We start from the raw sequence: 22,635 nt of genomic DNA, 5'->3' as shown, positions 1-22,635 counted from the left end.
GGAGATCAACGTCAAGGAAAGTGGCATGGGATTTTGGGTGGGACCAGGTGAATCTGATGGAACCAAAGGAGTTGAGGTTGGAGAGGAAATTCTGGAGTTCTTCTTCACTGTGAGTCCAGATCATGAAGATGTCATCAATAAATCTGTACCTAACTTTGGGTTGGCAGGCCTGGGTAACCAAGAAGGCTTCCTCTAAGTGACCCATGAATAGGTTGGCGTACGAGGGGGCCATCCTGGTGCCCATGGCTGTTCCCTTTAATTGTTGGTATGTCTGGCCTTCGAAAGTGAAGAAGTTAGGGTCAGGATGAAGCTGGCTAAGGTAATGAGGAAAGAGGTTTTTGGTAGGGTGGCAGGTGAACGGTGTGAAAGGAAGTGCTCACTTTGCCATGAAGAAAAATGATCCTAATCCTACTCCTAATGGTCCAACTCCCCAAGACACTATCCAAATTGAACCCTGCCTGGAACAGTTCCGTCCTCCGTCACAGCGGGACCCACCTCCCCTTCCTCAAAATCGCCCTTTCCAAACTTTCCATGAATTTCTGACTTCCAGCCTTGCCTCTCAATCCTTCTTAAAAAACCTTAATCCTACTCCTAACATCACCACTGCTGAAGCCCAGGCTATCCGTGATCTGAAGGCTGACCGATCCATCGTCATTCTTCCGGCGGACAGGGGTTCCACAACCGTGGTATTTGATCGTCGGGAGTATGTGGCTGAGGGGCTGTGTCAGCTTTCAAATAACACTACATACAAAGTTTGCCAGGGTAATCCCATTCCTGATGTCCAGGCGGAGCTTCAAGGAATCCTCAGAACCTTAGGCCCCCTACAAAACCTTTCACCTGACTCCATCAACCTCCTAACCCCACCTACACCCCGCACCCCTACCTTCTACCTTCTTCCTAAAAATCACAAACCCAATCATCCCGGCCATCCCATTGTAGCTGGCTACCAAGCCCCCACAGAACGTATCTCTGCCTACGTAGATCAACACCTTCAACCCATCACATGCAGTCTCCCATCCTTCATCAAAGACACCAACCACTTTCTCGAACGCCTGGAATCCCTACCCAGTCTGTTACCCCCGGAAACCATCCTTGTAACCATAGATGCCACTTCCTTATACACAAATATTCCGCACGTCCAGGGCCTCGCTGCGATGGAGCACTTCCTTTCACGCCGATCACCTGCCACCCTACCAAAAACCTCTTTCCTCATTACCTTAGCCAGCTTCATCCTGAACCTAACTTCTTCACTTTCGAAGGCCAGACATACCAACAATTAAAGGGAACAGCCATGGGCACCAGGATGGCCCCCTCGTACGCCAACCTATTCATGGGTCACTTAGAGGAAGCCTTCTTGGTTACCCAGGCCTGCCAACCCAAAGTTTGGTACAGATTTATTGATGACATCTTCATGATCTGGACTCACAGTGAAGAACAACTCCAGAATTTCCTCTCCAACCTCAACTCCTTTGGTTCCATCAGATTCACCTGGTCCTACTCAAAATCCCATGACACTTTCCTTGACGTTGACCTCCACCTGTCCAATGGCCAGCTTCACACGTCCGTCCACATCAAACCCACCAACAAGCAACAGTACCTCCATTACGACAGCTGCCACCCGTTCCACATCAAACGGTCCCTTCCCTACAGCCTAGGTCTTCATGGCAAACGAATCTGCTCCAGTCCGGAATCCCTGAACCATTACACCAACAACCTGAAAACAGCTTTCGCATCCCGCAACTACCCTCACGACCTGGTACAGAAGCAAATAACCAGAGCCACTTCCTCATCTCCTCAAACCCAGAACCTCACACAGAAGAACCACAAAAGTGGCCCACTTGTGACAGGATACTTTCCGGGACTGGATCAGACTCTGATTGTGGCTCTCCAGCAGGGATATGACTTCCTCAAATCCTGCCCTGAAATGAGATCCATCCTTCATGAAATCCTCCCCACTCCACCAAGAATGTCTTTCCGCCGTCCACCTAACCTGCGTAACCTCTTAGTTCATCCCTATGAAATCCCCAAACCACCTTCCCTACCCTCTGGCTCCTACCCTTGTAACCGCCCCTGATGTAAAACCTGTCCCATGCACCCTCCCACCACCACCTACTCCAGTCCTGTAACCCGGAAGGTGTACACGATCAAAGGCAGAGCCACGTGTGAAAGCACCCACGTGATTTACCAACTGACCTGCCTACACTGTGAAGCTTTCTATGTGGGAATGACCAGCAACAAACTGTCCATTCGCATGAATGGACACAGGCAGACAGTGTTTGTTGGTAATGAGGATCACCCTGTGGCTAAACATGCCTTGGTGCACGGCCAGCACATCTTGGCACAGTGTTACACCGTCCGGGTTATCTGGATACTTCCCACTAACACCAACCTGTCAGAACTCCGGAGATGGGAACTTGCCCTTCAGTATATCCTCTCTTCTCGTTATCTGCCAGGCCTCAATCTCCGCTAATTTCAATTTGCCGCCGCTCATACCTCACCTGTCTTTCAACAACATCTTTGCCTCTTTACTTCTGCCCGACTGACATCTCTGCCCAAACTCTTTGCCTTTACAAATGTCTGCTTGTGTTTGTGTATGTGCGGATGGATGTGTGTGTGTGTGTGCGAGTGTGTACCTGTCCTTTTTTCCTTTTTTCCCCCTAAGGTAAGTCTTTCCGCTCCTGGGATTGGAATGACTCCTTACCCTCTCCCTTAAAACCCACATCCTTTCGTCTTTCCCTCTCCTTCCCTCTTTCCTGATGAGGCAACAGTTTGTTGCGAAAGCTTGAATTTTGTGTGTATGTTTGTGTTTGTTTGTGTGTCTATCGACCTGCCAGCACTTTCATTCGGTAAGTCACATCATCTGTGTTTTTAGATATATAACAACATAATTAAGTTAATATAACAACTTTTTAATTTTTATAATTTTTTTGTTTTTTTTTCCTTTTTTTCCTTAATTTATATCTAAAACTTCCTCTATGGAGTAGAAGGAGTTGTCATTCAGAAATTCTTTTAATTTCTTCTTAAATACTTGTTGGTTATATGTCAGACTTTTGATACTATTTGGTAAGTGACCAAAGACTTTAGTGGCAGTGTAATTCACCCATTTCTGTGCCAAAGTTAGATTTAATGTTGAATAGTGAAGATCATCCTTTCTCCTAGTATTGTAATTGTGCACACTGCTATTACTTTTGAATTGGTTTTGATTGTTAATAACAAATTTCATAAGAGAGTATATATACTGAGAAGCTACTGAGAATATCGCTAGATCCTTAAATAAATGTCTGCAGGATGATCTTGGGTGGACTCCAGCTATTATTCTGATTACACGCTTTTGTGCAATAAATACTTTATTCCTCAGTGATGAATTACCCCAAAATATGGTGCCACATGCAAGCAATGAGTGAAAATAGGCGTAGTAAGCTAATTTACTAAGATGTTTATCACCAAAATTTGCAATGACCCTTATTGCATAAGTAGCTGAACTCAGACGTTTCAGCAGATCATCAATGTGTTTCTTCCAATTTAATCTCTCATCAATGAACACACCTAAAAATTTTGAATATTCTACCTTAGCTATATGCTTTTGATTAAGGTCTATATTTATTAATGGCGTCATACCATTTACTGTACGGAACTGTATGTACTGTGTCTTATCGAAATTCAGTGAGAGTCCGTTTACAAGGAACCACTTAGTAATTTTCTGAAAGACAGTATTGACAATTTCATGAGTTAATTCTTGTTTGTCAGGTGTGATTACTATACTTGTATCATCACCAAAGGGAACTAACTTTGCCTCTTCATGAATATAGAATGGCAAGTCATTAATATATATTAAGAACAACAAAGGACCCAAGACCGAACCTTGTGGAACCCCATTCTTGATAGTTCCCCAGTTTGAGTTATGTGCTGACCTTTGCATATTATGAGAGCTGCTTATTTCAACTTTCTGCACTCTTCCAGTTAGGTACGAATTAAACCATTTGTGCACTGTCCCACTCATGCCACAATACTTGAGCTTGTCTAGCAGAATTTCATGATTTACGCAATCAAAAGCCTTTGAGAGATCACAAAAAAATCCCAATGGGTGGTGTTCGGTTATTCAGATCATTCAAAATTTGATTGGTGAAAACATATACGGCATTTTCTGTTGAAAAACCTTTATGGAAACCAAACTGACATTTTGTTAGTAGTTCATTTTTACAGATATGTGAAGCTACTCTTGAATACATTACTTTCTCAAAAATTTTGGATAAAGCTGTTAGAAGGGAGATTGGACAGTAATTGTTGACATCAGATCTATCCCCTTATTTATGCAAAGGTATAACAATAGCATATTTCAGTCTATCAGGGAAAATGCCCTGTTCCAGAGAGCTATTACACAGGTGGCTGACAATCTTACTTATCTGTTGAGAACGAGCTTTTAGTATTTTGCTGGAAATGCCATCAATCCCACGTAACTTTTTGCTTTTCAGCAAGTTTCTTATTTTCCTAATTTCAGAGGGAGAAGTGGGTGAGATTTCAATTGTATCAAATTGCATAGGTATGGCCTCTTCCACTAACAGCCTAGCATCTTCTAATGAACACCTGGATCCTACTATATCCACAACATTTAGAAAATGATTATTAAAAATATTTTCAACTTCTGACTTTTTGTTCGTAAAGTTTCCATTCAATTTGATGGTAATACTGTCTGCCTGTGCTCTTGGTTGACCTGTTTCTCTTTTAAATGTCACGTATACAAGCAAAAAATGTACAACTTAATAAAGGATGACACTTACAGGATCTTTAACACGCATTCCATGGTAAGTCGGTGAAGAGACTTCATTTATGAGCAGCTGCGTAGCCTAGACTTTATAAACTACCTAAAATTATGCAGCAACATATGAATTATAAAAACATCTGACAGTGATGCTCAGCCCCTTTGTGGGCAAATGGCAGCACCACACACAGAATTTTGTACAATCCATCCAGCAGCTCCAGAACTTCTGACTGGGCAAAGAAGACCTCATGGTGAGATTGAATGTGGTATCGTTTTTTAAAGGGAATCTCTAAGAGACATCCTAGACCTCATAACAGGAAAGCCTGTGTCAACACTGACAAAACTGCTTGAAATTGTGCTTACATCAACATACTTTCTATCTGATGGAAATTATTATGAACAAGCAGACAGAGTGACTATGTGCTACCCACTATCACTAGCGGGACAACTATGTCTATGGAGGCATTTGAAGAAGTAGTCCTGGAATCAGCAGTCTACAAGCCCTCATGGTTTTTCTTTCTTTCTTTTGTGATTTGTAGATGATACATTCGCAATCTGGCTGCATGGGTGACAAAATCTGTAAGACTTCTTCCAGCACCTTAATTCACTGCACCAAAACATCAAATTCTCAATGGAGATAGAAGAAAATAATCCACTTCCATTTCTGGAGATGGGCTCATCCAGCAAAGACTCGATGGCACACTTAGACACAGCATATACTGTAAACTGGTGCATGCAGATTTGTACAGGCAGGTCTCTTCACAACAGAAGGCATCCTAGGCACACTAAGGCACAGAGCACGCGAAATCTCTGACCAGCCAGTTTAGCAGCCAAATTACAGCATCCACAGGCTGTGATCTGAATGAATAGTTATAGCAACTGCCAGATACAATGTGCCATTAAAATGAGGAAGCCAAAGCCAGCCTGCTGAGGGTGAAGAGAAAACTGTTGCCATGGCAATCATCCCGACATTGGGAACGCATTGGTGAAAATCATAAGAATGCTCTGGAAACATAGTGTCAAGTTTGTATTCCGCCCACCAGCTGAGACAAAAACCTTGTTGGGGAGAATCAAGGATGTCTAGGACTCTGAAAACAGTAAGTCTGCCACATCTCCTGCCAGTGCTGGAAAATATACAGAAGCCAGACTATCTGGATAGTACAGGAGAGATGCACAGAGCATTAATGCCACAAACAGCCGGCAAAGTCTACTGTAGCAGAGCAGTGCATCTTCCACAGACAAATCATGAATTATGACAAAACCAAGTTGTCACAACAGTCCAATATCTCCTATTCCAAAAGATCCTGCAGAAATCTGGCTACACAATGAACTAATAAATAAAGACAACAGTTTCTGGTTAAGCAAGGTTTGGGATCCAGCCTTGAGCGTGGTCAAAGCACAAGGGCAGTCTGCATGGAAACTGGTTCCCATCACAGCAACTGAAGAGGGTGAGAAAATGTTGCCACAGTGCTGGCACGGATCTGTGGCCAGTGCTGTTGGCAGTGAGACTGAGGACAACAGACCATGCCCCAGCGACATGCATCCACCACCTCTACACCAGGTCTGCACTCACCGATGGCCAGCTACAGGTCACTAGTCGAAGGAGGATATAAAGACGGAAGACACATCACAAGGAATATCTGGAGATGGCAAAAGATCATCTTGTTGAAATAGTCTGCCTTTTGGGTGACAACATCTGGCTGAATACCCGAGAAATATTTAAAAGGGAATTTACCTTACCTTACATTCAAATGGGAATTTACATTAAACAGATGGACATAAAGGTACACATGGGATCAAGCTCAAATTCCCAGCCTACAATTGGAAAGCAATCTGGAAAAATATCAGTTACTGTAATCCACTCAAACATGATAGTGACCTGGTACAGCAGGGAAGTTTTGATCGATCAAAAACTTTATGACAGTCACCTAGCAGTCTGACCCATGTGCACGTCTTCCAATTTAGTAAATAATGATAAATATAGATTTTTGTGTAAAGAAATAACTGAAATTACGCAAAGTGTCAGGCTGGTGTTAGTTGTTGTTGTTGTTGTTGTTGTTGTTGCGGTCTTCAGTCCTGAGACTGGTTTGATGCAGCTCTCCATGCTACTCTATCCTGTGCAAGCTTCTTCATCTCCCAGTACTTACTGCAACCTACATCCTTCTGAATCTGCTTAGTGTATTCATCTCTTGGTCTCCCTCTATGATTTTTACCCTCCACACTGCCTCCAATGCTATTATAAAAACAACAGCTCCCAAATATACAAAACCAGCACATTGTCTGAATCCAGATAATATTCCATATCCAACAACAAAATGCTATGCTGTGAACTGTATTAAAGAACAGACAACACACTACATACTGACACTACAAAATAAAAGCAACAAATATTTTTGGTTTTACATCAATACACAGCACCACAAAAAAAAGAGCCAGAAAATAAGGAGTAGTTCACAAATTTCTTAAACTTACTATTATATAACAAACAAGTGACTAACTAATATTGACCAGAAGATAGGGAAATTCAATATAGTTCATCATAAAAGTTTCAGCTGCTATTCATAAAGCAAACAAGCATTATTTATTTTCATTTTTTTCAAGTAACTTTTTTACAGTTTATCACCAATGCATATTCATTAAAATTTGATAACATTTTTACAAGTGAAGGCCCTGACGAGAAACATGTAGAAAGTGTATCCCCACAACCTTCCATACTTCAGACTGGAGGAAAAATGAGCCATAATGTGCATAATAATTTATAAACTGATTTTGCTTTATATAACTGTGATGTGTTTTTGCAATTTTAAAAATTCTTAAATAATTTTTTTAAGGGAAAAAAATGAGTAGCATTACAGATTTCAAATTGTACACATCAGTGGTTCGGTTCTAGCTAGTAAATTTTTTTTCTCATTTATTTGAAATGCATTTTTATTATCAAACCAAAATGTCAGTTAACAACTACTACTCAGATTTTTTAATAAAAATAATCTATTTAAATTTAATTACTAAATGCACAAAAATGTGAATATTCATGACAACTGAAGTTTTGTTTTCGAAAATCCTTTACTTGAAATTCTTGTACCATGCTTTCATGCTTTAGCATTTCTGAACATCAGTACAGAAGTTGTTTCCTGGATTTCCATGTTACAAGACATAGTTACTACCTCCACAATGATCTCATTGAAAATATACTGTTAAGGAAAGAAAGTATTTAAGGCTAAGAGGCTACCAACTTCAAAAGTTAATACTCTAGAAGCAAAATCTGAAATCTCTTTGGAGTCTCTGAAATAATAAAAACAAAATTCATTATTTCCTGGTTGATTCTCTTTCTTTCCTGAATGTTGTAATAAATAGTGATAGTTCACTAGTCTTTGCGTTCATCAAATGTATTCACTGCATCAAACCGGACTTTTAATTAATTCCACATTAAATGTATAGTAGCCACATAGTAACAGCCATTTACTTTACCCACATGCCGAATACTGAGCTAGAAGTTCTGTTATGGTACCACATTTTAAATCAGTGTCTCGTGCTATTCAATAGGTGACAGCAGCACTTCTGAGTGAATTCTGGGAGAAACATTGAGGCCACCTAAGCACTGGTCACTCTCTCTCATTACAAAGACCACTCTCTCTTTTATCATGGGTCCTGATCAGTGAACATTTGAGGCAAAATATTTTTAAAGTGCAATAAGACACCTTAGCACAGACAAACGTGAGGGTGGCCTACACCTCACAAATGGAAGGCAAGAATGCAAATCATTTGCGACTAACAGCGTGCACAAGATAAGGGAAATGGGAACCACAGTATTATAATCAACAGATGAAAGCCACTTGGAAGTCAGTCGACATAATAGTAATACAAAGAATTTTATAATATCCTAGGTTATAATTTTTATAGTTCAGTTTTATATATATATAGTTATAATAGAGGGAATCATTCCACGTAGGAAAAATATATCTAAAAACAAAGATGATGTGACTTACCAAATGAAAGTGCTGGCAGGTCGACAGACACACAAACAAACACAAACATACACACAAAATTCAAGCTTTCGCAACAAACTGTTGCCTCATCAGGAAAGAGGGAAGGAGAGGGAAAGACGAAAGGATGTGGGTTTTAAGGGAGAGGGTAAGGAGTCATTCCAATCCCGGGAGCGGAAAGACTTACCTTAGGGGGAAAAAGGGACGGGTATACACTCGCACACACACACATATCCATCCACACATATACAGACACAAGCAGATATATATATATATATATATATATATATATATATATATATATATATATATATATATATATATATATATATATATATATATATATATATATATATATATAAAAAAACTCTTTGCATTTATAAATGTCTGCTTGTGTCTGTATAGGTGCGGATGGATGTGTGTGTGTGTGTGTGCGCGAGTGTATACCTGTCCTTTTTTCCCCCCTAAGGTAAGTCTTTCCGCTCCCGGGATTGGAATGACTCCTTACCCTCTCCCTTAAAACCCACATCCTTTCGTCTTTCCCTCTCCTTCCCTCTTTCCTGATGAAGCAACCGTTGTTCGCAAAAGCTTGAATTTTGTGTGTGTGTTTATGTTTGTTTGTGTGTCTATCAACATGCCAACACTTTCGTTTGGTAAGTTACATCATCTTTGTTTTTAGATATATTTTTCCCACGTGGAATGTTTCCCTCTATTATATATATAAAGAATAGCAAACAAAATCACTTTCAGATAATGTTGAATGTCATCTGGAGGTATTCAATGTTAAAGTCACGTGATACCTGATACTCAACAAAAAATTATATGCTCCACCAACATCATTAGAACTTTCACATGTGAAACATTCTGGTCTTCCATATGACTGATGATACCTAATTCCCAGATTTACCTGTAGAACTGAATTTTATATCTGGTCTTACATCTGAGAGAGAGTTGTGATCACAGATTGCAAAGCACAAATTGCATCAACATAGTGCAAACAATAAGACCGCAAAATCTGTAATACCCACAATCTCAAAACAATGCAGCAAGTTCGATGAGCAGACTCACAGGTACTTATATAATTCAGAACTGATCAGACGTTTTCAATTATTATTACTCATACACAGAATCATAACATCAAACAAATAAGATTCCATAAGAACTACAAACAATTATTTGACAACAGGTTGAACATAATGATGCCACCACCATACATGAAATAATAGGTAGGGATGGAAGGCCACTGCAGCCATCTTTCCCAGTCCCTGCCTGTTATCTATCCAACAACATGTATACATCTGGCATGCTGCATCAATATTTGGCACAGTTGTTGCCGAAGATCACATGACACATTGGCAAGTTGGAGGCACGTGTGCTTGAAAACAGGTCCTTTTAAGTGGTGTGAGGTGAGATTGTGGCCAGTCACGTATGGGTGAGGATGGTGGGTGCTAGAGGGAGCTGCTAGGAGAGTGAGGCAGGTCTATGGCGACACCATCTGACCGCTGACCGCTTACCGCACCAGCATCCTTGTATCCTAGCTATCATGCTTCAAAAAAGGCACATGTAAGCGTTTCAATGGTAGCAGATAGTGTTGTTTTGCTGGGGGCATACCTGGATACCTAGCAATTAGTGAGCTAATAATAACAAGTACATTTGGCAGAAGTTTTATGCGATTGTATACGCTTTTGCAAGTTTGTATGTTACAAGATTTTGTGTATTTGAACTGTTGAGCTGGGTAAACATGACATCAAGAAGTATTGTGGGGATAAAATATTTACGAAAGGACCAATAAGTATATGAATGAAAAATACGCAATGAAGTGGAAGAGGGTGGCATGGGCAAGTTGTGCTGGTATTTTCACTGCCCATTAGGCAAGCCAATAAACATCAATACTGACACCAAGGGGAAAGTGAGTACTGTTGCAACTGCATGATGCACCTTGTGTACCATCCAAGCCAGGCTTGTGTTGCTGGAAGGGACCTCCCCCTCATATTCAGATGTCATGGTTGCAAGCTCTGGGGGATCACATTGCCAATATGATTAGGAATATGCAGATGCTTGCCAAAGATTTGTAGTTTTCTCCTGAAATGCAGGCCTTGCTGGATGAACTGGTGGCTACACAACAATGTCTTTCCATTTTGCATTGGGCAGAAGGGAGTGAAGCTAGTGAAGATCAAGATGGAGAGGATGCAGGGTGTCTTAGCATGCAAACATGTGCAAGCTGACCTCTAAATAAGCTTCCAAACCCCCTTCTCCCCATTATTAAAAATATTCAATTCTGTAAATTGATAAGGTGAATCAGACAGTGGAAGTGCTGTGGTTGCTTGTGCACGTGGAAGATCAGGCCAACTCGTTGCACATTCAACACAGTGTAATATGTCAACTAATACTACCTTTGATGCAAGAACATTTCAATAGGTTGGTGACAGAGATTATGCAAGATACTTGTTCTGTGGTGACCCTTCGCAAAACAATAGTATTTGAATATTTGGGGATGAGCGCGCACAAGGACTTGATAGAAAGATATTTCTATCAGATGCACACAGCAAATGAAAATCTTACAGATTACACTGCATGGGTGAGGGTAGCCATGACTGTGTTGTCTACAGAATTCCCAAAAGGGAAGCTGTTATGCATTTTGTTGAAGGCATGAGACCGCAGCACAGATCACAGGTGTCATTCGCAAATAAGCCACAGTCTTTCATTGATTTAGACAAAATGATTGTCAGTATAGAAAACATCTGGTATGAGGATGAAAAGAGGAATTGTGAGGGATTAGCTCGTGAAGACAGTGTACAGATCACTGTGTGGCACGAGTGTTTTCAGTGTGGAAATGAAGTGTATCTGGCACATGATTGTGGGGAGCCCCACGAGCAGCTTATGAAAAGCTGATGTCGGAGGGTGCTGCGGTGGCATATGAAGCTTCCATTGCCATGTGGTTGCCACAGTATGTGTGCAGTGAACCTCACGCACCTACCTTACATACATGCTGTGTTAGGGACTGAGCCAGCTCGTGCATTAATAGGCCCAGGAAGTAGCACTTCACTGCTTAGTCACACATGGTATTGTGAGCATAAGCTCCTGGCTAGACTTCTTAATTTGCAGCCAGTTCATGAGCGCTGCCATTCTGTGTCTGTGAAGCAACTTGGATTAGTGGGATGCATGTGCTGCAAGCTTAGGATTGACAAATTTACCTGGTCTATGGATTTTTTTGTAGCTAGGGGTCTGACCATAAGATTTTTGTTAGGATGCAGTTTTTTTATGGGCATTGGTTGTGTGTTGGATTACAGAAAAGGGGAGCTACAGTTTAAGTTCTGTCTGAAGGAAAAGATTGGGGTTAGCAGTCATGGGTCCAGACTATGAGTATGTAACGTTGGGACTGTCAGATCAGGGTTTGAATTTGGTCACTTGGGTGAATTGCAGGCCTCTCAGCTGCTGGCAGGTTTGAATCAATTCCTGGAAGTTCTAACATACAGATTAGGGGTAACCAATAAGATTCAGTATGAGATTAGGCTCACTGATACAGAACCAGTGAGGCAATCCTCGTATCGTCTGTCATTGCCAAAGATAAGGGAGCTTAGGAAAATTACAGATAGATTTCCTAAGGACAGGGTAAACAGGCCTTCCTTATCTCCTTATGCTGCTCTCATGTTTCTAGTACTGAAGTATAATAGTACTTTAGGCCGGTAGCTGATCTCTGTCGACTAAATCAGAAATTGGTCCTTGAGTCTATACCACTGCCAGATCTGCATAACTGTTTTGCTTGGTTTGCTGGCGCTCATATCTTTACGGTGCTTGACTTATATGAAGCATACTGTCAGATTCCACTCACTTAGAACTCTGAACCTTACACCACCTTTTGCAAGGACAATAATTTTTTGAGTTCTCCAAAATTATTTTGGATTATCCACCAGGGCGGCTGCCCTGTCCCGGCTGTTGGTTTCCATGGTTTCCATTTTGAGGGACTTGAAGTGCATATACAATTATTTGGACAATGTGGACATCTACAGTCTTAGCTTCAGCGAGCACCTTAGGCTTCTTATGTCGGTCTTGTAATGGTTGTGAAAGGCAGGCTTCAATATCAAGCCAAGCAAGGTAACCTTAGCATGGTAGAAATAATGTTTTTACAGAACCTTGTGGGTGAGAATGAGTAGACCAGTTATGGATCCAGGCCATATATAAATTTACAGTACCATGGAATAAGAAGATAATTGCTGTATTTGTAGGCATGATAATTTTTTTAGGAAGTTCATCGTCATCTTCACCCAAGTTCCATACTCACATACCTACTAAATCAGCTAAGGAAAATAGACATGGAATTTAATTGAGGGGAATCTCAGCAATCAGCCTTTGACTCCTTAAAACAAGCACTTAGCAATGTGCTGTTTCTAGGTATACTGGATTGCAATCACTAATTTGTAGTGAAAACCAGTGCATTCAACTCTGGAATCACAGTTATCTTGTTACAAGAACATGAAGGGGGGAGGCAGTAGTTGGCACGTGCCTCAAGAGCACTGACGGGGCCTGAATATAATTATTCTGTATTGAAGATGGAAGCTCTGGTAGTTCTGTTCACTCTAGAATGATTTAAATTCTACTTTGTACATCAAAAGCTCCTGCTGGAAACAGATAAGACAGGCCTAGAGTTGGGTATTGGCAACATCACGCAAGACCGGCAGGATAGTACACTGGACCGTAAGGATTTCAGGCTTTCAACTCAAGGTAGCACACATTTGCAGTAGACAGAACCAAGCTGCTGACACTCTCAGTCCCATGTTCGAGGAGGAAGGCAAGGTTGAGGTGGAAGATAGTCAAGAGTCATCAACATCTGCTGTACAGGCAACGATGCTGGGCTTCCAAGTAACCACAGCTGTGTTGGCTGATGTTTCTGCTTCATTTAAGAAAATCTAGGAAGAACAATGCAAAAATGATACACTGAGGGCATTCAGGAGAAATGAGAGCGGTGGCACTTGGTTTCACGCTACTCTCTAAAGAAGGGAGTGTTGTGCTTCCACATGAGGTATGACAGGAGGGTAAAGATCTACCTACCAAGGGAGTTGATAACAGTGGTATTTAAAATATTTCCATCAGTGCTTGTGTGGTTGGCATCTGAGATACCTGAAAATGTAGTCGAAGATTCAGGAAAATGTCATGTGGAAAGGAATGGGTGCTGAGATTAGGCAGATGGTCAATATGTGCCAGAGATGTAAGGCAGCCAAGCCCAACACTGGATCCAAGAAAGGATTACGCCATTCAATGCGGGAAATGCTACCCTTGATAAATTCTTTATTGACTATTCAAGACCCCTTCCATGCACCAGGAACAGGAACTTTTGTGTTTGTTGTTGTTGATGCTTTCACCAGGTTTGTGTGGCTCATCCCAATCTGAAGGGCAACTAGTAGGCTGATCATCAAGCATTTGTCTAATGTTAATGTCTTTGCAAGGTTTGGGGTGCCCAAGGTGCTGGCAAGGGACAATGCTGCTGTGTTCACGTCACGAGAGATTCAAAAATTTTGGTTTGGCAATGGCATCCACCACATAATTACTACCCTGTATTATCCACAGCTGTTATTCACCAAATGCATAAATAGAAATTTGAAGCTGGCTCTGATAATATACCATTTGCAGACGCAGAAGCAGAAGGTCAGGTCCCTAAATTGGCTTACCCTTGCTTCCAATATTGTGTATCGTGAGGCAAAAAAAGACCACACTATCTAAGCTCAGGTTTTCTGGTGGCTTAGCAATCTATCACCGCAGCATGTTCGCCCAAACGATATGAGACAAAGTGAGAGTCTGCTTAGAAGAATATATTACTGGTCCAGCAATAGGTGGGGCCAGGAGTTATAAGAAGGAGTGGCATGCAGTGAAAGCTGCACTGGTGGATGTAGTCTCTTTGAAGAAAATTTAGGGGCAGAATAGGTATGCGTGCAATTACGGGGTAGGTGCTGCCTCACTTCGTGGGCCTATACAAGTAATTAAGGCTCTGACCCCAGTAAGCTTCTTGCTCTTAGAAAAATGAATGCACAAGACGATTCTGGCCCACCTGAGCTAAATCAAGATGGGGAGTGTTACGAAGAGTCTGAGGAGTACAGTTTGATGAAGTTGGGGCAGCACAGATTTGGAACCTGGAAATGAAATCCTTCCCTGGCGTATTTCCATTTAAGTGGGGGATGTAATGATATTTGACGTGGTTGTTGCCAAAGATCGCATGGTGCAGTGGCATGTTGGAGGCACATGCACATGAAAACGAGCCCTTTCATGTGGAGTGAGGTGAAACTGTGGACAGTCACCTATGGGTGAGGATGGCGTTCACTAGACTGGCGGAGCGAGACAGGTCTGCATCGAGAGCATGGTCGAGAGTGAGTTCATGGTGGGGAGACAATAATGGAGCCTAAGTATCTGCTGGCCCTTGAGAGCACAATGCACAATAATGCACACAGCAGTTAGTTGTGGCTCACGGGACTTGTCAACAACCGTGCTAGAGGGAATTGTGGTGAGAACTGTTGTATTACTCCAAGAGCTTACCTCTGTGATAAAGTCCTGTATTTGATAATAATCAAATGAGAGTGCACAATAACTGACAGTTCAGTTCTTGTAGCTATCTCTGGAAGAGCAAATGCTGTTTGACAGGTGTGATTATTCTCAGACTTCCAGCTGTTCCAACACACCTCATTCTGGTTAAGCCAGGCACTGTTCTCATTTAGCACTTACTCCTGTGCCGAGAAGTATGAAGTGATAAACTGATTTTCCTTTCTTTACAAAACATTGTTCATTAAGCAGGCTTTTTGCTCCCTCTCATCTTGGAAGTGTGTAATCTCATATAGCTTGCCTGTTTTTTAGAACTCAAACCGGCTGGCCATTAAATACACACAAGTTGTATTGGTGTGGTACTTTGCTGCAGGCAGTAATGACTTACAATACTAGACACCTCCCCCCCAAATGCTCAGCATTTTGGACAGCTGTGAACAGGCTTGATAATTTCAGCATTGCACACTTGCAACACTTACACACTGCATAAAGGTTTGGTTGAGTAAAATCCGCCAAGCGCTCTGTTGGTACAGTGAAACTGATGCAAATTTCCATTGGCCTTCTGGCCTTTTTATTACGAGTAATAGTCTATAAGCCAGTTAATGGTTTGGAAACCACGTCAGATCAAATAAGGGGCAGTGCCCACATATTTTTTTCTATACTGAAATTTGTTCATGGTGTATGCACCCCAGGACAACCAGAAAATCTGGGAAAAACCCCAGGAATTTTTTCATCCTGGAGAAAACCAAGAAAAACCTGGATTTTTTTTACAATTCAGGGAATCTTTCACTCTTCTGGTTTCAGTTAAATGTTTGTAATTTTGACTGGTAAGAACTGATATTCCAACAAAGAATTTTACTTTAGCCGGCTACTGCAGAATAATACTACAATGATAAAACATAAATGAACGAAAAACGCCGAAATAAAACTTATGTTGCAAAGAAAATGCTCTATTTACAAAAACAAAACACAGTGCACACGCAAATGTCTGCCAACAGCAAAATGTGTCAAAGGCTTCAGGATGAAGATTATGCAATACTTAGTAACAACAAACTGCTTTTGAGGAATGTGATGCCACAACTGTTTACATTAGGTTTGTTTGAGCAGTTGCCACCAGGCTCTTGCGCATGCACACAACTTTAGTCGTGTATGAGCAGCGCCTTCTCCTGCTTCTGACTGCTTGAAGTGTAGCTGTTAAGCTGTATAAACAGCAGCAGCAGACAGCCAGATGTACACCAGAAAATTTTTTCTAGTGTGTCCAAGATGCCAGATTCACACATGTGGAGAGCAGTTTGAGTTGTAGTGGGGTCGGCTAGAGTCCACGAGACCCATGTTTACGTTTCATGGCTTTGATGTATTCATTTACAGTTCTCATGGCAAATGAAAATAAAACAGATTTCTGTGGCTGAGAGTTATCAAATGAGTAAAGATACATTCACTTAACTATGGAAGACTGAAATATGTTATTACTTTCAGTTTTCTGATTTTATTTCATTTCCACATTATTGGCAATCAAGCATTAGTCACCTTGGAGAATAATGAAGTTATTTTTGTCAGTTTGCTAAAGAAATTTGGCTTTTATTAATCCTTTCCAAAGAGGCAGTCAATTTATTTGAAACAAATTGTTTTATTCCACACTGTAGGTTAGTTGGGAGCTTCCAACGTTAGGTGCATAATGGGGCCCCTTAGGAACATGGCTGCCATGGAGGGGAAGGAAGAGAGTGTGCACCCCGTGTGCATACCAGGAGGAGTCATTCCGGATGTGGAAAGGGTGCTTCTGGATGCCATGAAGAGTACAGTGTGCAGCCAACTGCAGGTGGTGGCTCATGTTGGTACCAATGATGTGTGTCACTTTGGATTAGAGGAGATTCTCTCTGGTTTCGGTCAGCTAGTGGAAATGGTAAAGACTGCCAGTCTTTCTTGCGAGATTAAGGTGGAGCTCACCATCTGCAGCATCATTGATAGAACTGACTGTGGTCTTTTGGTGCAGAGCCGAGTGGAGGGTCTGAATCAGAGGCTCAGGCAGTTCCGTGAACGTGTAGGCTGCATATTCCTTGACTTGTGCCATTGGGTGGTGGGTTTCTAGGTTAGGTTGGTTGGGTTGTTTTGGGGGAGGAGACTAGACAGTGAGGTCATTGGTCTCATTGGATTAGGGAAGGAAGTCGGCCATGTCCTTTCAAAGGAACTATCCTGGAATTTGCCTAGAGGGATTTAGGGAAATCACAGAAAACCTAAATCAGGATGGCTGGATGTGGGATTGAACCACTGTCCTCCCGAATGTGAGACCAGTGTGCTAACCACTGCACCACCTCGTTCGGTGGGGTTTCTGGGTTACACTTAATAGGTCAGGAGGCTGCTACACACAGGAAGTGGCGACATGGGCAGCAGGGGTTCTCTGGAAGGGACTGGTCAGTTTTCTAGGTTAGTAGGTCTCAGGAAACAACAGAAAAAATGTTCAAATGTGTGTGAAATCCTATGGGACTTAACTGCTAAGGTCATCAGTCCCTAAGCTTACACACTACTCAACCTAAATTATCCTAAGGACAAACACACACACACACACACACACACACACACACACACACACACACACACACACCCATGCCCGAGGGAGGACTCGAACCTCCGCCGGGACCAGCCACACAGTCCATAACTGCAGCACCTTAGACCGCTCAGCTAATCCCGTGCGGCGATACAACAGAAAGGGCATCCATCTAAAAGGGAGGCAGGTAAAACACATTAAAGTAGTTGTAGCAACAATCAGTATTGTAGTCATAAACTGTTGTATCTGCATTGGGAAAGAACCAGAGTTCCAAGCCCTAATAGAAGGCACTGAAGCTCAAATAGTTATAGGTGCGGAAAGCTGGCTAAAGCTAGAAATAAGTTCAGGTGAAATTTTTTTCAAACGACCCAACAGTGTTCAGAAAGGATAAATTAAATACAGTTGATGGTGGAGTATTTACTGCTTTTAGAAGTAGTTTACCTTGTAGTTAAACTGAAGTAGATAGTTCCTGCGAATTAGTATGGGTAGAGGTTATAGTTGACCCCTCGACTCATAAGATATAGTTGCTGAACAGTTCAGAGAAAACTTGACTCTCATTTCAAATAGGTACTCCACTCACACAAATACTGCTGGTGGTGAATTCAATCTACCCTCAATATGCTGGAAATATTATATGTTTAGACCTGGTGCCTGGCACAAAACATCATCCAAAATTGTACTGAATGCTTTTCCAGAAAATTATTTTGAACAATTAGTTTACGAGCCCACTCAAAGCATAAATGGTTGTGAAAGCAAACTTGACCTCTTAGCAACAAATAATCCTGGACAAATAATGAGTATCATGATGGATACAGGGATTAGATTAGTGACCACAAGGCAGTTGCTGCTAGGCTGAATACTGTAACACCCACAACCATCAAAAAGAAACGCAAAGTACATCTATTTAAAAAAGGTGATAAAAATGCTCTTAATGCCTTTTTAAGAGACAGCCTCAACTCCTTCTGATCTGATAAAGTAAGTGTAGAAAATATGTGGAACAATTTCAAAGAGATAGTATCGATGGCAATCGAGAGATATATACTTCATAAATTAATAAGTGATGGTACTGATTCCCCATGGTACACCAAACAGTTCAGATCACTGTTGCAGAAGCAATGAAAAAAGCATGCCAAATTTAAAAGAATACAAAATCCCCAAGATTGGCAAAGTTTTGCAGAAGTTTAAAATATACCACATGCTTCAATGCAAGATGCTTTTAATAATTTCCACAATGAAACTCTGTCTCAGAATCTGGCAGAAAACCCCAAAGAGATTCTGGTCTTACATAAAAGCACACCAGTCGCAAGATGCAATTAATATCTTCGCTGTGCAATAACAAAGGCCACTAAAGCAGAGTTATTAAACCTGGTTTTCTGAAACTCCTTCACCAAAGAAATTGAAGTAAATTTTCCTGAATTCCAGTCAAGAATAACTGACAAGATGAGAAACATAGAAGTAGATATCCTCGGTGTACCAAACCAGCTTAAATCCCTTAATAAAGGCCTCTGGTCCAGATTGTATACCAGTCAGGTTCTTTTCAGAGTATGCTGATACAATAGCTCCATATTTAGCAATTATATACAACAGCTCGCTCATAGAAAGATCCATACCTTAAGACTGGAAAATTGCTCAAGTCACACAAATACCCGAACAGGGAAATAGGGGTAATCTACTGAAGTACACGTCCATATCACTGACATCAGTTCACAGTAGGATTTTGGAACATATACTGTATTCAAACATTATGAATTACCTCGAAGAAAACTATTTATTGACACTTAGTCAGAAGGGAATCAGATAATATCGTTCTTCCAAAACACAACTAGCTCTTTATACTCATGAAGTAATGAGTGCTATCGACAGGGGATGTCAAATTGATTCCATATTTTTAGATTTCCAGAAGGCTTTCGACACTGTTCCTCACAAGGATCTTCTAACCAAACTGCATGCCTATGGAATATCGCCTCAGTTGTGCGACTGGATTTGTGATTTCCTGTCAGAAAGGTCACAGTTCATAGTAATAGATGGAAGTCACCCAGTAAAACAGAAGTAATATCTAGTGTCCCCAAGGAAATGTTATAGGACCTCTATTGCTCCTGATCTATATTAATGACATAGGAGACAATCTGAGTAGCCCTCTTAGATTGTTTGCAGATGATGCTGTCATTTACCATCCTGTAAAGTCATCAGATGGCCAAAATGAATTGCAAAATGATTTAGATAAGGTATCTGTATGGTGTGAAATGTGTCAATTGACCCGGAATACAGAAAAGTGTGAAGTTACTCACATGAATACTAAAATAAATCCATTAAATTTTGATTAGGCGATAAGTCACACAAATCTAAAGGCTGTAATTTCAAATAAATACTTAGGGTTTACAATTACGAATAAGCTACAATGGAACAATCACATAGATAATGTCATGGGTAGAGCAAACCAAAGACTGCAATTGATTGGCAGAACACTTAGAAGGTGCAACAGGTCTATTAAAGAGACTGCTTACGCCACGCTTGTCGCCCTACCCCGGATTCCTGCTGTGCGGCGTGGGATCCTCATCAGGTGGGACTGACAGCTGACTTCGAAAACGTTTAAACAAGGGCAGCTCATTTTGTATTATCATGAAATAGGACAACTGTTTTTTTATACATATTTTTTTATTTTTGAAAAAAAATTGTATTTTTTCTTACTAGCTTATTGCGGTGCTGTGTGGCTGTAAAAGTAATTGGAAATGCTGCATAACAGTATTGCAGAGTACGAATTAAAAAAAAAAATGTTAAAATCACCACATAGCAAAATATTTGGGTACTTTGAGCTGTAGAGTCTAGTTTTGAAATGAATGTTATGCCAAGAACTGCTTCCTTATTTTGCATCCCTTATCTGGATAGGATATGGCCCTAAGTACAACAAATCCCTATGTCCCCCAGAACAACATGCCACAATGCTGCACATGGTCATGTGATGTACCACTATACAAGAAATTCCAAACATAAATGTGGTGAAAAGCATATGAGCAGAGCAAATACCAAGAGCAGACTTCCTATGGCATCAAAGCTGCGCATGTGCAGTAACAGCTATTTTCTGGTGCTCTCTTGCAACTGCTCAAACGAACCTAAAATTCTAACAAGTCACAGGAAAATATTGCAAATGGTGATTTGAGAAGCTTTACTTTCAAAGTAAATTTCCTTTTACGCATTGTCAATTGTTATGTGTGAGAATGTGCAATGAATATCTTAAAAGATAGACAGTTTGACTCTCATTCAAAACTTAACACCCGTCATTGTTTACAAATTTTACTGGCACATTTCTGTTTGATATATCTTAAAGGATAACACACACAAAAAAGATCAATGTTATATGTGAAACCTAGCTTTCTTGTAGCTATACCTCAAGTATATTAATTTAAACCATTAAATTTTTCTGTTTGTATGTTCGTGTTACTTAGCAGTGATGTTACTATGGCTCACTACATCACATATCCTGTGCCGCTGTCACTGGCTGAAGAGATCACATGATGGGAGCTGTGATTAGCTGGAGAGATCACGTAATGTGAGCTATGATCGCCAACAAAAACAAATCGCTATCCCAATTTCAATGCTTTAGCCACTAATGTGCGTGTTTGCTGGAATTTGTATATATACTTTCATAATATGAAAAATGCAGTGTATATGTTGCTGCACACCAAAGCTCTTCCCAAAATGTGTTTTTTTTTCTGGGTTTCAGTTCCTAAAGTACCACAAAGTTCTACGTCAATATATAAAACCTTTATTCATTCAAAGAATTGATAAAATTATTTAATTGGATAGATAAAAAATCTACTCACCAAGACGTGTCGGAACACAAACATAAAAGACTGTTGTAATTGGCAAGCTTTCGAAGCCAATGTCTCCTTCTTCAGAAGGGTTGAAGAGGAAGGACGAAGGGTGAAGGAAAAGCACTGGAGAGGTCTAGGAAGAAGAGGTAGATTTTGGGAAAGTCACCCAGAACTGCGGGTCAGGAGAGACTTACCGTGGGGATGAGAAGGAAAGACTGACTGTTGGGGACTACATCAGATGAGATTTGAAAACCTGAGGACTTAAAGGTGGAAGACAGTGTAATATGCAAGATAGCAATTACTACTAAAACATCTTGTACAAGTTAATAAGAGTGAAAAGCCGAGTGCATTGTACATAACGGAGGTGGGAGGTTGGTGGTGAAAAATATATGGGAAAGACAATGACAGATGTAGAAAACTAAAATGGAGTGAAGCAAAAAGTTGTTACAGTGAAGAAGTGCTTAGATGGAAGAAATTAACGTAAATTAAGGCCATGGGGGTGGCGAGAACCAAGGACATGTATATCTGCCTTAGTTGATGAACACCTGCTGCCTATAATACAAAGACTCCAACCTACATTAAAGATGCCAACTATTTCCTAGACTGTCTGAAATCCATGCCCATCCCACTCCCACCACACACCTCGGTTGTCACCACTGATGCCACCTCGCTCTATACCAACATCCCCCACGGACATGGTCTGTCTGCTGCTGAACATTTCCTCAATCAGTGCCCCCTGATTCCAAACCTATGACTTCCTTCCCGCTCACCTTAATCAACTTTATCCTTACCAACAACTACTTCACCTTTGAGGGGCAGACATACAAACAAATCAGGAGTACAGCCATGGGAACCAGGATGGCTCCTTCCTATGCCAACCTTTTCATGGGTCGCTTGGAGGGGGCTTTCCTGGGATCCATAGGTCTTCAGTGCCTGGTTTGGCTTAGATTCATTGATGACATCTCTACCATATGGACTCATGGTGAGGCTGACCTGCTAAAATGCCTGGAA

Source organism: Schistocerca americana, chromosome 4, assembly GCF_021461395.2.
Source record: "Schistocerca americana isolate TAMUIC-IGC-003095 chromosome 4, iqSchAmer2.1, whole genome shotgun sequence".
Taxonomy (NCBI): domain Eukaryota; kingdom Metazoa; phylum Arthropoda; class Insecta; order Orthoptera; family Acrididae; genus Schistocerca; species Schistocerca americana.
Note: the sequence above shows the minus strand (reverse complement) of the source record.